General features: G+C 41.7%; 1 long non-coding RNA gene across 1 annotated transcript; it reads right to left on the bottom strand.

The window, feature by feature from the left end:
* Positions 1 to 3,051: 3,051 nt before the first annotated feature.
* Positions 3,052 to 3,473, bottom strand: LOC118484689. The gene is made up of 3 exons (XR_004873970.1): positions 3,444 to 3,473; positions 3,195 to 3,358; positions 3,052 to 3,112 (listed from the first exon to the last, which is right to left on the bottom strand). It is a non-coding gene; the product is annotated as an uncharacterized LOC118484689 (long non-coding RNA).
* Between the last annotated feature and the right edge of the window lie 12,816 nt (positions 3,474 to 16,289).

The following is a 16,289-nucleotide window of genomic DNA, read 5'->3' on the forward strand; positions in this document are numbered from 1 at the left end:
CATTAATGAAAGTGTTTAGGTTAATCATTGAAGAGATTCTAACTATTTGATGAAAGTTTAGACGATTTTAACCTAGTTAGGGTGGAATGAGTGCTCCTTAAATGGGGAGTGGTAAACTTTTTCTCTAACCAATAATGTCATGCCATGTCAACTCATCACTTCACTCCTCATTTTACACTCAATCAGTAGGGGTGCTCGAGAGCCCTCATCGCATCAAGAAATGGCGAAACTGTTGGAACTCAACAACATCATCTCTCAAATCACCATTTCTGATTCCATAGATAAATGGGGTTGGTCATTGGAACACTCAAACGAATTCTCGGTAAAGGAGATCAAAAAAATGCTTCAAAACAATAATGTACAGAATGATGCGGATAAATTCGAGTGGAACCGATGGATTCCTCGCAAGGTTAATATCTTCGGGTGGAGGATGAATCTTGATCGTTTGCCCACGAAATCAGCGTTAGCAAGAAGAAACATCACCTTAGCCTCGGTCACTTGCCCACTGTGCGGTGATAGGGACGAAACAGTTGAGCACGTTTTTAGATCATGTTATATCAGTTCTGTGGTATGGCATTTGGTGTATAGATGGCTCTCTATTTCGCCCATTTATGCTTTCACAATCTCAGATCTTCTTCGGGTTCATAAGCATGTAAACAGGCCGGCCACTACGAAGAAGATGGTACACGCTATCATCTTAACAACATGTTGGAGCTTATGGAAACTACGTAACGACCTGACTTTCTCAGGTAAAAGAGTAGACGATTATTGGCGGATATAAAAACCACAAGTTTTCTCTGGATCAAACATCGAGCGAAGATGCACACGTTAGAATGGTTAAATTGGTGTAATTTCAATCTTTTGTAATCTGTTTGTCTTTTGTGTTGTTCTGCTAGCATCTTGCTAGTTTTGGTTTTCTAATAAAATTCCGCCGTTCAAAAAAAAGTAGGGGTGCTCAAACACAGAGAGAGTGGTAAACAATTTATTTAAAAAAGGTAAAAAAACAAATGTGTGATTGGTTGGAAGGGGTTAGGGCCCACCATTAACCCCATTTATCTCCTCTATCTCTTCTCTTCTCCACTTCGGTGAGTAGTCACCGATAAACCCACTCCCCGCTCACCGATTGAAGACCAATGCCACCTTCCCATGCGGTAATCTTGGGTCACCGAAGGTGTCCCTGGCCCTTCCACCCTTAAGTCAATTTTGTTATAGTTATACTTACCTCTAAATTCTAAAAGCAATTAAACCTGCAATAGTATCATAATCTGATTTTAAAATATAATATGTTCTTAAAATATAATTCATGCTAAATTCGTATATCCTTGTGTATATGTTATTATATTCACCATTAATTAACCATTTTCTTTTCTTTGAAATTTTAATCATTATTTCATTTTTTTTTCTTTGAAGTGTATTTATTCACCATTAATTAACCATTTTCTTTTCTTCGAAATTTTAATCACTAGAGGGCAGGCCCGTGCGATGCACGGCATGACCAAAAGTTAGTGTATTTTTGGTTGTGTAGGTGGGGAAAATGTTTATGTATGGATTAAAGATAGTTAGTAGAAAGACAATGTAAGAAAAGGCATACGAAATGTGCTAATACCATGTACCATGACTTGTCACAAAAAAGTAAGGCGTGAATAGAGTAGGAAAATTCGTTGCGTAATCCATTTAAGAGTAAGCATGTATGCCAAGTTTTAAAACATACATTATAGGGGGAAAAGCTTAAAAGTAGGTTGCGGAGTTCCCGGTTTTATTCAACAATTCAAGAAATCTTAAGGCGTTCATGCATGGCTATGTAGTTGACGGTCCACTTTCACCTGGTGCGCTCCCTACGGAACCATCTGAATACGAAGCTTCATAAGTGGGGCTGTGTTATAAAGAAGGGAAATATTAGGAAGAAGTTTAACTTGGATTACACATATATTAGTAGCTCCTATGACATTATGTTGTACAAAAATTGATAGAGTGTAATGGTGGTTAATTAACGTACCTTTCATAGGGAGTGTTATTCATAGAACCATCTGATTCAAAACCCGCATAAGTAGGGCTGTGGAAGAAGGAAAGGGAATGTTATGCAGTTATTTGGCGTGTATAAATAGGAGAAAAAACATGACCCAATGATTAAACCTAAATATCCAAAAGAACAGAGAAGTTTAAATAAAACCACTACAAACTTAATCGTAATAGACGTAAATAAAGGCAACCTTACGGAATGTGGGAAGTTAGGGGTGTGCTCGCATGTATTCTTAAATTGAAGAAGCCTATATCAAGTCCAATGTTGTAGTTCGTTACTGTGTTTGTAGCTGGGCGTCCAATAGGCTGATCACTTATAAGGATCATGTTTCTGGCCAAACTAACGTTGGTCATTCGGGCGGAAATGGTGTATTGACTGTTCAATTTTCGACCATTGCATTTTGTGGTTTTGTATGAGATAAGGTTTGTCCTTTTTTTTCAATGTTACTATAGAAATATAATTGTTATTGTTTTCATATGGTTTCCATTTAATAAGTAACATTTGTATAGCGAGGCTTCAAGAAATAAATATGATGTCTGTAGTATATAATATTTGATTTTAGACGTTTTCTAAAAAGAAACCACAGTTGGAGATGTAGTTTTGTGGTTCAGTGATTGTATCAAGTAAATAGGATATACAGAAACTTACATGGACTTTCTGTTCGTTTCTTTGAGCTTAACTGGTGTTGGTATTGTCATCACCCCTTTATCCAGCCTAGTAATGGGAGCAGGACTGGTAGGTCTAACAGGTTGCCAGCTTGTTTCGTCTGGGAGTACACGTTTGCAGTTGAAGCTCTCAAAGGTGCCATGATTGTAATATGTGGATGTGTCGACTTGGATGGTTCGGGTGGTGCCCACCAGTGAGTGCAAGCAGTTTGGGAGCGCTGAGATGCCACCATTAGAGTTCTGTATTATGACTGGAGTAAAGCTAGCCGGGGTGTTTTCGGAATAAACGGTGTTGATACGCGTGAGACCCGATTCCACATTGAGTATATCCTGAGCAGTGGTGTGGGTTAGTATCTGTGCAATGTCATCGAAACACACAATGACTACACTTGCCGTGGAATCCAGGACATCAAGTTCAAGATGGTACCTGTGAAAAAAAATTTTTTTTGATGTCAAAGTGTACAAAGGCTTTTGGCAACGAAGATAACAATAGAATACCAAAACCAAACCTTGCCCGAGGGAACATAACTGGGTTTTCACAGCCAGCACACCAGAGCTCCCCTTGATCAGCAAAGACACCTTTCATGCATTTCCCGCCTCTACACATAAGTCTAAACCATTGCTCGCTATTACGTACGCCTTTAATGACCACGCGACAATTGAACTCAGCACTCTGCATGGATTAGAAGAAAAATCTTTTATGTATGGACAATAATGGGTACGGGGGAAACGGTTGAAATTATAGAAAGGGGTGATACCGTGTGGTGTTTATTTTCTCGGCCGTGGCGTAATATGTCATCAAGCTTCGATAAACTTTCTGAACAGTTAGCAACAGCAGTGTTTTTCTTCATTTTGGCAGATGGTTTGCGATTTGCAGTCTCCGGTTGCAGCATGAAAGGGTTCATGGATGAATGTAGCCATGTATTTATAGTCACATGAATCGTAGACTCTTCGGATCACCTGCGGCAGTTTTCATTTGAATGAAAATTTAATCAAAACCGTTACAGAATAGTTAACGATGTCATGAAATTAATATCTTTTATTTCTATAGTTCCTTGATTTGTTAGTAATTATTATGTGACCTCTCAACTGATTACCGGTATGTCTTAAATGGCAATCATTTGAGTAGTAAAGGGTTAATAATTGATCGGTACAGGTTATTTTCATGTTATGCAAATTGAATATGAGAAGTGTAGACATGCATAAAGCTATAGGGTTAAATAAAATGGATGAGTTAGCAAGATATCTCAGTATTTCAATCAGCTTTGGTTGTCTTTTGTATTATACGGAAAATAAACTTAGGCATTATTTTAGAGTACCTGATAGTAATCAGTTATAGCAGATGCAAACAACAACTCCAACAACAAATAAATCAGTAGCCGAGTTTAGCAAAGGCCTCAAAAAACGGACCGCTTTTATTCAACCGTTCAACAGAGCTCGCCATAAACCGTGACCGTTATTGACAATACATAGTGTATTATATATTTCACCAAACTCTAAACCGTGACCGTCGTTGGCCTAAATATTCAAAACCGTCAGATATACACGGTACTCATGTTTAAGTTTAGCCATGTTCAGGTCAAAACTCGAGCTTTGACTTTGCAAAGTTCTACACGGTCAAGTAAAGACATATTGAAACATGTTTCAAAGCCTCTGAAGGCTGAACTACCTGTATCACTTAGGCTCATTGTTAAGGCGAAAAGTTGCATTTTTATATTTATAGGATAAAGACATAAAGTTCAGATGCTATTTACCAGAATATAATGTTTAATCATAGGATCATGAATATGTCTTCATGCAGGACTACGTATGTCTCATTTCAATGAAGATAAAGACGGTACTCTGTCTGATCCTACCCAAAGAATACTAATAAGGATTAGATTTGATTTAATATTATCCTTTAATTAAGAATTGATAATTAACATGTATCCTTAAAATTTTAAATTATTTAATTTAATAGAAAAATAGATAGTCTGAATGAATGACATGTGTAATGTATAATAATATGAACTATGAAGGTTGTATAAGTACCAGTTATGCTCCGTCTTTTCCGATATGCATGGTTGCGTGAAACACGACAGGAATTCGGTTAGCATATCTTCGAAGTGAATAGCAAGCTAAAACCGCAATACGCCCAAATAAGAAAGCAGCATAAGCACATTAAGATGTATAATTTAAAGCAGTTCCATCATTAAGCAACAATGTCCAAGCAATACCGGGTTTCCAGCAGTGGCCGTTGCACCGGAAATGGTTACAGACGCACCCACTGTGTTAGTCATCGTTGCATGTGTTACTTTCATCTCGTTTGCTGTAACAATCGTCTCACTTGCCCCAGCAGTCCGGGTTTGTCTGTGTTGAATAGTTCGAGGTGTAGACCCCCGTGTCCCATTGTTTCAACGGCGGCTTTTACACAGCTTATCGGTTTCTGCACCAATTGGGCTTTCGTCTGTATGGCTGATATATAATTCCTGGAAATGAGGAAAGAAACCAGTTTTAAGAAACAAACAAAAAACATTTTAGCCATTTTCTTTTTTGAGAACATATGGTAATATGAACTATGTAGGCTGAATAAGCAGTAGGTAGGTTCCGATTTCTCCGTCACTGATGGTTGCGTTAAATACGGTAGAACTTCGGTCAGTTTATCTCCGGATGTAATATTGGATGCCCATATCAGTTTCGAAACAAAATAATGATTACCTGGCCAGAATAACGCATAGCATTAACATAAGTTCCATTATCAAGTACGAATGTAAAGAAAATAAAACCACAAAACACCCAACGGAAGACACCACTGTAAAATAATGTTTAATAATAATGACTTACCAGGGCTGAACATGTTTCAGAATTCACCGTTTGATATTATGCCAAAGTCCAGTAAAAAAACCGACAATTTGAGGAGTTGAAGTAATAATAAGAGTTCCTTGAGTCCCCCTCATAGTCGGCTCACATTTCTATATAACCATGAACATGTTAGAGTGAATGTTATAGTGAGTTGGATATGACAGTAAACAAAATAGTATAAGGTTCATAAACCGTTGATGTGTAAGTGTGTAACCAGCTCATGAGGATCCACGATGGGGCTATAATGACAGGTTAAAATGTTTGAAACAACAGTTCGTACGGAAGTATATGACCTCCACCCTCCTAATGACAGGTGGCACCCGTGACCCAAAAATGTGTGCCTGACAATGTGTTTATACCAGTAATAATTAGTAGGCTTCGAACCATCGTTACCATTGTTTACTAAAACAGACAAATAAACCAAGCAGACCATGTATCTGAGTTAATTCCACACACATTAAAGCTAAGAAATAAAAAGAACATCAGTTTTTGGAATTTAGTGGAATCTGATCAGACTTACATTCGTACTGCATGGGGCGTATATATAGCTGTTGCGGCGTCCTTATTGACACGCTACATGAATAGTTGGGCCTTGGAGGCTAGACGCATAATACTTAACGTGTCTCGTATATAGTTGTTGTGGTTGGAACGGGTGGGAAGAATAGAGTTTAGGGCATGTATCAGTCACTATGTTGGTTTAACGGTGGTGGAGGCGGAAGATTTTTTTTGCAGCCCAAAAATACACGGTAGGTCTAGGTATTGTTTATTGTCGCCAATCTGAGGTAGTCAAATTGTTAAATGTTTCTTTGTAAACGATGTTTCTGGTATGGTTTGTCATGCCACCATTGCCATCTCCGACGATGACAATCTTTAGACCTGCAGGTGTTGTAACCCGTGAAAGTGCGACATATAGCTGGCCATGGCTAAACACTGGTCGGGTGTAACAACCCGCACCTTCGTGCGTTGTTACTACTCGATACACTCGTTACGCCTAGCACCGGAGATTCGGATCATAATGTAATCATACCAATTTTATCGCTAAATCGAAGTACAATCGAATCATTACGCATATTCTATCATTAGTACAAACCTATTTTGCATAACACTCACGATGATGTCGAGTAAAGGCCTAATCTACCCTTCTCGATAAGCGTGAGGTGTCAAAACGTAAGTAATCAACGCTAACAAGGACTATCGGGTGAGTGCTATGACTCCAGCCGTCATGACGATGATAGCAATACGAGTAAGTAGTGCCCCGGTAATCATTGTGGCACATCACATCGAAGAACGCACTCGAAGGCACGCGTAACTCGATCACCGCACTGAGAATTGGATACATAAATACGTATATACGGCCCTTTTGTGATTAATTATAATAAATATATTAATAATTATATAAATATATAAAAATATGGCTTAAACCGTCGAAATCGCACCAAAAACGGGATCAAAAGGCTTCCGAACGGATCAATTCGATCAGACTAGTCCAATTGGTCAGACCGGCCCAATCAGATAGGCCAATCCGATCGGATGGACCAGCCGATCGGATGGGCCAGCCGATCGACTGGGCCAGCCGATCGACTGGGCCAGCCGATCGACTGGACCAACCGATCGACTGGGCCAACCGATCGACTGGGCCAGCCGATCGACTGGGCCAGCCGATCGACTGGGCCAGCCGATCGACTGGGCCAACCGATCGACTGGGCCAGCCGATCCAGTCACTGTTTTGCCTTCCTTTCCCCTTCCTTGCCTATAAATACCCCTCCATTCACTCCCAAACACTTGTGTTGCTGCTCCTAACCGACCAAGACGCTCCAGCCCTCAAATCTCTCGATTTCTTCCGATTCTTGTAAGTTTTCAACCCGAATCTTGTACTTTCTTGATCCAAATGCGATCCTTCATCTTTCTACCTTTCAAATCTCAATTTTTAACCGTGAAATCAACGGATTTGGGGTGTTCTAAGGTGATGTCACCATAAAGTTCTTCAAAGGTGATGTCATCCCATGAAGAACAACTCAGATTCGGATGATTTACGTACGATTCTTCACGAATCTCAACCAAATCAATGTTTTTCTAATCAAAAGGCCACGGATTTGGGATGTTCGGATAGATTTCATCACAAAGTTCTTATGAACTTCAAGTGTTGACCTCATATCATCAAGAACAACTCAGATCTAGGGCTTTTCCTAAGTAAAATCAAGGTTTTTACATCAGATCTAGTGATAAAATGATCGATTTCGAGTTAAACACGGAAAAACCGACAAAAACGACCAGTTCCGACGAACGGGGTGATTCCCGGCCGATGAAACAAGTTGGAATTGACGGGATTTCAGTTGCTTAACACCTCATCGTAACGTCCTAACCCAAAACGCCGAAAAACGCTCGAAAAATCATCGAAAACAGCCGAACAGGATGGCCAATCGAGTGGCCCAATCGATCGAACAGCTAGTCGATCGAGCAGCTAGTCGATCGAGCAGCTAGTCGATCGAACAGCTAGTCGATCGAACAGCTAGTCGATCGAACAGCTAGTCGATCGAACAGCTAGTCGATCGAACAGCTAGTCGATCGAACAGCCATTCGATCGATCAGGCTGTCCGATCGATCAGGACCAAGTCCAACCGATCGACCAGGCCCACTCGATCGAGTGGCCTGTTCGACTGGGCCAGCCCAATTTCACCATTTTGTCCAATTTTAACCCAATTTCGCCCGATTTCACGCAAATCGATACCGTTTAACGCATAGTAACCTATCACTCACGTAAATTATCTGAAATCAGGATATTCTCCGGCACCGGTTCCGCTAACCTAATCGAATACGCACTGTGAGTATACTTGACCCCTTTTATCGAATTTTGGGTGTAACATACGTTCCATAAAAACCAAACTTATCAAACGAATGATTTAATTGGACTATTTATCACTTGCGAATAACTGTATGCATAGATATACGTGATGCTAGTACATGTATGCTAGGACTTATACTCGTGACGTCCCACCAAGACTAGTATAGTACTATTTCGCCCGACGGGGTCTAGTTATGCCATCAAGAGTCGAGCATCGAGGACTTAGCTGGTAGTATCAGTTTTGTGAGTATATATGTTGTGTATTACGTTTATGCATGTGGAAATTCGCAGCACTTTCAATCTATCACACTACGCATATCAAACCTGTATACTCGCCAATACTTTTGTATTGACAAAGTTTTAACGTATGTTGCAGGTTTAGCCGAAGTTTACATCAAATCAAGCTAGGGAGTCTAGAAACTCATCTAAAATCTAGGTTGTCGGATTTGAATTGTTCGAGAGGACAAGAAATCTGTGATGACTTACGTGATTTTATTGTTTGTTAGTATGGGATGACAAATGTAATAAATATTATCGCAATATAGTTGTTATGGATTCTCTTGAGCAATCTGATTCGCCTAGTGCCGCGCCCCGATGATTCCGCCATCGGTTGGGGTGTGACAGATTGGTATCAGAGCCATAACTATAGGGAATTAGGCAAAGTTTGAGACTCGACCTAGTCCGGGTCGATGTCTTAGAAAAAATTGACCTAGTCTATAGTCTAAGTACCTACAGGCCGACTCTTACGAACTCGTTAGGGTTTGTTTGGGCCAACTTGCTACCCTCGATCCAATTTGTTGAAAGTTACAACTATTGTGTGAACACCGCATACTACAGCTTCACACAAAGAGCCTTTCCTAAGGCTAGAATGTTACTTAGCCTTTCCTAAGGCTGACACAATACACATGTTTTCAAAACTACTCGCATAACAAAACCGAGTGATCTAGTCGAGACCAGGTGTGAAAACCAATAACTCTCGATAGGATCACTCACTCAGCGTATTTTTCTAGCACGAGAACTCTTTGTTGAGCTAGGAGTGACATCCACATCTCGACAAAAGGTCTCCATTTCGAAATTCTGGTGGAACTCTCGGATTTATTCGATGAGCACAACCACAAATGGGAACGAAGTTGTTAAGCCAGGGGTGAAACCCATACCTTAATCAACTGTTCCACTCTATAAAATGGTTTACAAAAGCTCTCACCAAGGACACGACCATAACAACGACTCAGGCTGCGCGAAGACTAGAGAGACGAATGTTAGGAGCTGCATCCCAGTGGAAGCGTGAGTCCTCTAGGTCAACGCGTATGCCCGAACCTGTTGGTTATAGTCGGGTTACTTGGGTAGTCAACGCCTAAACACCCAAGGCACTCCACCTAAATTTTACGTGTATGGTTTACGTCTGTGAGTTTTCAAATTTAAGCTTTACGATTTACCGATTTCTCGATTTATCGAATTTACGAACCTCGATTTACAAAGCGCACAACCTGCACAGCCATCGCAATCTAAAACAAAGACCGAATGATCGCAACAAAACAAACGTCTAAGTACTCGAATTCGCTTACGCTATTTCTCTTGTCACGTCCTCACAAATTCTGAATCAATATCTATGTATAACCTACAACTATATCTATATATGTATTAAATACAAAACGAATCAATTATGTGAGAGTTTAGGAACCTAGAATTTTCCTATGTGGCTCCTATGTGTTTAATTAAATTCTATACCAAGTTTTGATCGAATCGAATCGCATCAAAAGTTTAAAAATCATTATGATCGAATCTCATTCCGAATCCTTCTGTCTAGATGCCTTCCAACAACTCGATCTCGAGACGAGTAGCTAGGAGAAGAGCCCAACGACGCGCCGATAAGAGGATTGCCTCGATTGTGACCAAAGAAGTGGTCAAGCTCATTCCTCAAATTGTCGCGCAAGTGCACTCTCAGAGCCACCCTCGAGCCCCGGAAGACGTCAAGACGGAATCTGCATTCCTCTACAAACACTTCAAAGCCTGTGATCCGATGCCTTTTACGGGTGAAGGAGATGTTTCTCAATTACTCCAGTGGTTCGATGCCATCGAGGTTACCCTTCGTCAGAGTGGGTGCCCCGAGGACCTTCAAACTACTTGCGCCACCGGAGTATTCCAATCCCGAGCACTCGATTGGTGGACCGCCGAACGCAACAAACGTGGGATCTCCGCAGCTTACGCCCTCTCATGGGGTGAGCTGAAGGAACTCATGAAGGAAGAATATTGTCCCCCTCACGAAGTCCAGAAGCTAGAGAACGAATTTTGGGAAATCAAGCAAACCGAAGGTGACAATGCGAGCTATACAGCAAGGTTCAAACAGCTTAGCATAATCTGCCCAAGTCAAGTCGATACTCCAAAGAAAGCTATCGCGAAGTATATTCGTGGCTTACCAAAGTGTGTGGGTGATTTTGTCGAAGCTGCAAAACCTACTACCATCGAAGAAGCCTACCGTCTAGCCGCAGAGCTCAACAGCAAACGAGTCGTGGACGGATCCTTCTCCAAGAAGCCTGTCACACGAGCTCATCAAGCAATCATCATCAACTCATCCGACGATTCCTTTGGAGAATCGGTCGATGGTTCATCTGACCGCGCCTCGGAGGATTCTTCCAAGAATCGCTCCGACAATGCCTCCGTTAAATCATCAGGCAAATCCGAGGACGACACTGCATCAACTCAAGAAGCCCAACCGAGCCGCAAACGAAGGACCGTGAGCCCAGACTCTTCAACAACTGGACTGCCGCAACCCGAACCTCTCCGATCAGTTCCAGTTCAGTCTAAGCGTGCTTACAATGGATCTCATCCCCTGTGTTTCACATGCACGTATCATCACCCGCTAGAAGCAAAATGTCGCTACTGCGCAAATTGCAACTGGTATGGGCATTATACGTCGCAGTGTCGTACAGGACCGTGACCTGGAAGGAAGTCATCAGCAACCGCCGTCTCCGCAAGTATCCACAACAACGTTATTTTGATCCTAATGTTGTTGTAATAATCCGACTTATCGCTATCATTTCTGGAACTTATTTCATATATCATCGTGTGTGGATTCTATTTCTCTTACAATCGAGCACTATCTAGACGCTAGCACTATGTACTATATCATGTATTTTATCCCTATAACACTCTTAGAACGAGGTACGGTATACGTGCAAGGGACAACTAATCACGGGTGCACACGGGATTATCTTGGTCAGTGCACGGAGATCGTAGTGAAGTTCTAATGGTGCCATAACGTTTAAAAGCACGGTCAAGGCCGTGTCAACAAAGTGTGACACCAAAGCACGGGGCATAAGTAGTAGGGGTGACGCGGGGGTACGCTTTACCATACTACCGAAACTTCGTGAAGAAAGTGCCATGTGGAGTTGGACGTTATTAGACCTATTATACTATTATGGTTAATTTGACACTCTACCATCAATCACAAGGCGTAACAAAACTAAACCGCATCACTGCGAGGCTTCTCGTAAGTCCGCGTACACAAATTGCCACATCGATGAACTTAGGTAAGTTCACCCCGAAGAGCAATTGGAGCAACGCGAGACTGGTCGTAAAGTCTAGAACGCAACTTAATCGCAGTTTTGCCGGATCAATCTCGCAATCAAATCATTCGATAAGTGGCTCGAAATCGCAATCGCATCATGTGTTTGTCTAGAAATCTCTAACGCTAGTTGTTGTCAATTGTGTGAACTTCTATCAGCTGGTGTGGATCGTCTATTGTGGATTCGCTAGACGAGTATCGACAATCACTCGCCGCCTTCCACTATTAACGCGCCTCGCACCTAATCCACCAACTCGATACTCTTATCATGGTTCGCTATTACTTATCAATGCACGCATTCTACGTGTCATGTTAGCGCACAAGACCTCGCTTCACGAGACGAAACTAACAAGGTTGAAACATGGTGATGTTTTGACCATATTAGTTGACTTTGTGGAAAAAGGCCGTGTGGGCTAGCCTTAGTACTATTCGTGGTGTAATCAGTTCAATCAATCGTCTATCACTCGCAACGCAACAATCGTCGCTTATCAATCTGTTGAAATCTATTGTCTATCGATGTTCGAATGTTACTTGGAAGTCATCGCAGGTGGTGTAATGTAGGGTGCATGACATTGCTTCACAAGATAAAACTAATATGAAAACATGGTGTTTGTCATATTAGCAAGTCTTGTGGAAACGTGCCATGCGAACTTCGTGTGGAATCAAATCGAAATCTCATTTACCCGAATCAAAATCGTGTCATTCGTTGCCCAACCAAGCATACCATATCAGCGTTGTGCGACCGGACTACTCGCACCCGCTGCCTACGCTTGGTTTGCATCCAACTTATTTCTATTCAAAACTCGGTCTAGCACCTCATCGCTAGGATCAAGGGAATCGAAATTCTATCTGTGTCTTATCGGCATGCATGACACTGCCTCATGAAACAGAGTTAATATGGGTAAAGCATGGTGGATACGCCGCTGGTACTTCCTATATATAAGTGTTTTAACCATATTAACGAACTTTTGTGGGAAGGTGCCACGTGGGGCCCGATGTAAGTTATTTTTCCATAGTATTAAGGAAAACCTATTTTTATAAAATTTTTACTAAAACCGTTGGACAAATGAAATTCCTTACAACATGGAGAAAACATTGAATCAGTTTGGCTCCGTGCCCAATGAAAATTTCATAAGTCCAATTCTTTTCTTAAAAACCTTTGCAATGACCGACAGGAATCTTCCCGAGAACGAGGGTTCGGCAGTCGAGTTCCGCTCGAACCCACGTTGTAGGAAAGTTTTCTTAAAACTTATTTTGCCACCTGATTCTTTTAAAATGTAAAACTCAAAACCTGTTATCAAATAACAAAACCCTCCACATAGCGCTGGTGTGGACATCAAAACGGTCGACACCGCGCCATGAGGAGATTTTTCTTAATTAACTTCGGAAATTAATCGAGTATTGGTAAGTTTAAAACGCTATAAAATTGCTTTTTGTATGTGTTATCACTTCTAAGTAATCGAATCGTATGCTCTCTCTATTTTCACTCGCCAAATCTTAATCGATCGCTCGTTATCTAGACGCTATTAATCTCTACTCTCAATCGCATCAACTCTTACGACCCTACTATTGGATTAATTTCGGGAGGAAATTTCCTAAAGGAGGGGATACTGTAACAACCCGCACCTTCGTGCGTTGTTACTACTCGATACACTCGTTACGCCTAGCACCGGAGATTCGGATCATAATGTAATCATACCAATTTTATCGCTAAATCGAAGTACAATCGAATCATTACGCATATTCTATCATTAGTACAAACCTATTTTGCATAACACTCACGATGATGTCGAGTAAAGGCCTAATCTACCCTTCTCGATAAGCGTGAGGTGTCAAAACGTAAGTAATCAACGCTAACAAGGACTATCGGGTGAGTGCTATGACTCCAGCCGTCATGACGATGATAGCAATACGAGTAAGTAGTGCCCCGGTAATCATTGTGGCACATCACATCGAAGAACGCACTCGAAGGCACGCGTAACTCGATCACCGCACTGAGAATTGGATACATAAATACGTATATACGGCCCTTTTGTGATTAATTATAATAAATATATTAATAATTATATAAATATATAAAAATATGGCTTAAACCGTCGAAATCGCACCAAAAACGGGATCAAAAGGCTTCCGAACGGATCAATTCGATCAGACTAGTCCAATTGGTCAGACCGGCCCAATCAGATAGGCCGGTCCGATCGGATGGACCAGCCGATCGGATGGGCCAGCCGATCGACTGGGCCAGCCGATCGACTGGGCCAGCCGATCGACTGGACCAACCGATCGACTGGGCCAACCGATCGACTGGGCCAACCGATCGACTGGGCCAGCCGATCGACTGGGCCAGCCGATCGACTGGGCCAACCGATCGACTGGGCCAGCCGATCCAGTCACTGTTTTGCCTTCCTTTCCCCTTCCTTGCCTATAAATACCCCTCCATTCACTCCCAAACACTTGTGTTGCTGCTCCTAACCGACCAAGACGCTCCAGCCCTCAAATCTCTCGATTTCTTCCGATTCTTGTAAGTTTTCAACCCGAATCTTGTACTTTCTTGATCCAAATGCGATCCTTCATCTTTCTACCTTTCAAATCTCAATTTTTAACCGTGAAATCAACGGATTTGGGGTGTTCTAAGGTGATGTCACCATAAAGTTCTTCAAAGGTGATGTCATCCCATGAAGAACAACTCAGATTCGGATGATTTACGTACGATTCTTCACGAATCTCAACCAAATCAATGTTTTTCTAATCAAAAGGCCACGGATTTGGGATGTTCGGATAGATTTCATCACAAAGTTCTTATGAACTTCAAGTGTTGACCTCATATCATCAAGAACAACTCAGATCTAGGGCTTTTCCTAAGTAAAATCAAGGTTTTTACATCAGATCTAGTGATAAAATGATCGATTTCGAGTTAAACACGGAAAAACCGACAAAAACGACCAGTTCCGACGAACGGGGTGATTCCCGGCCGATGAAACAAGTTGGAATTGACGGGATTTCAGTTGCTTAACACCTCATCGTAACGTCCTAACCCAAAACGCCGAAAAACGCTCGAAAAATCATCGAAAACAGCCGAACAGGATGGCCAATCGAGTGGCCCAATCGATCGAACAGCTAGTCGATCGAGCAGCTAGTCGATCGAGCAGCTAGTCGATCGAACAGCTAGTCGATCGAACAGCTAGTCGATCGAACAGCTAGTCGATCGAACAGCTAGTCGATCGAACAGCCATTCGATCGATCAGGCTGTCCGATCGATCAGGACCAAGTCCAACCGATCGACCAGGCCCACTCGATCGAGTGGCCTGTTCGACTGGGCCAGCCCAATTTCACCATTTTGTCCAATTTTAACCCAATTTCGCCCGATTTCACGCAAATCGATACCGTTTAACGCATAGTAACCTATCACTCACGTAAATTATCTGAAATCAGGATATTCTCCGGCACCGGTTCCGCTAACCTAATCGAATACGCACTGTGAGTATACTTGACCCCTTTTATCGAATTTTGGGTGTAACATACGTTCCATAAAAACCAAACTTATCAAACGAATGATTTAATTGGACTATTTATCACTTGCGAATAACTGTATGCATAGATATACGTGATGCTAGTACATGTATGCTAGGACTTATACTCGTGACGTCCCACCAAGACTAGTATAGTACTATTTCGCCCGACGGGGTCTAGTTATGCCATCAAGAGTCGAGCATCGAGGACTTAGCTGGTAGTATCAGTTTTGTGAGTATATATGTTGTGTATTACGTTTATGCATGTGGAAATTCGCAGCACTTTCAATCTATCACACTACGCATATCAAACCTGTATACTCGCCAATACTTTTGTATTGACAAAGTTTTAACGTATGTTGCAGGTTTAGCCGAAGTTTACATCAAATCAAGCTAGGGAGTCTAGAAACTCATCTAAAATCTAGGTTGTCGGATTTGAATTGTTCGAGAGGACAAGAAATCTGTGATGACTTACGTGATTGTATTGTTTGTTAGTATGGGATGACAAATGTAATAAATATTATCGCAATATAGTTGTTATGGATTCTCTTGAGCAATCTGATTCGCCTAGTGCCGCGCCCCGATGATTCCGCCATCGGTTGGGGTGTGACATCGGGGTAGGTAGAGGCCAACAACTTTTAATGATTGCCCTTGGCTTTTATTAATCGTCATAGCATAGCATGGTTTTACGGGGAACTGGCGCCTTTTCATAATAAATGGCCATTTTGATTTAGTGGATGAAAGCGTTATCCTTGGTATTAATGCAGTATCTCCACGGTTTGACCCGGTAAGTATCCTAGCTTTGATAACAAATTTCCCAAGGTCTGTGATGATCAGACGGGTGCCA

The sequence above is a fragment of the Helianthus annuus genome, chromosome 12 (assembly GCF_002127325.2).
Source record: "Helianthus annuus cultivar XRQ/B chromosome 12, HanXRQr2.0-SUNRISE, whole genome shotgun sequence".
Taxonomy (NCBI): domain Eukaryota; kingdom Viridiplantae; phylum Streptophyta; class Magnoliopsida; order Asterales; family Asteraceae; genus Helianthus; species Helianthus annuus.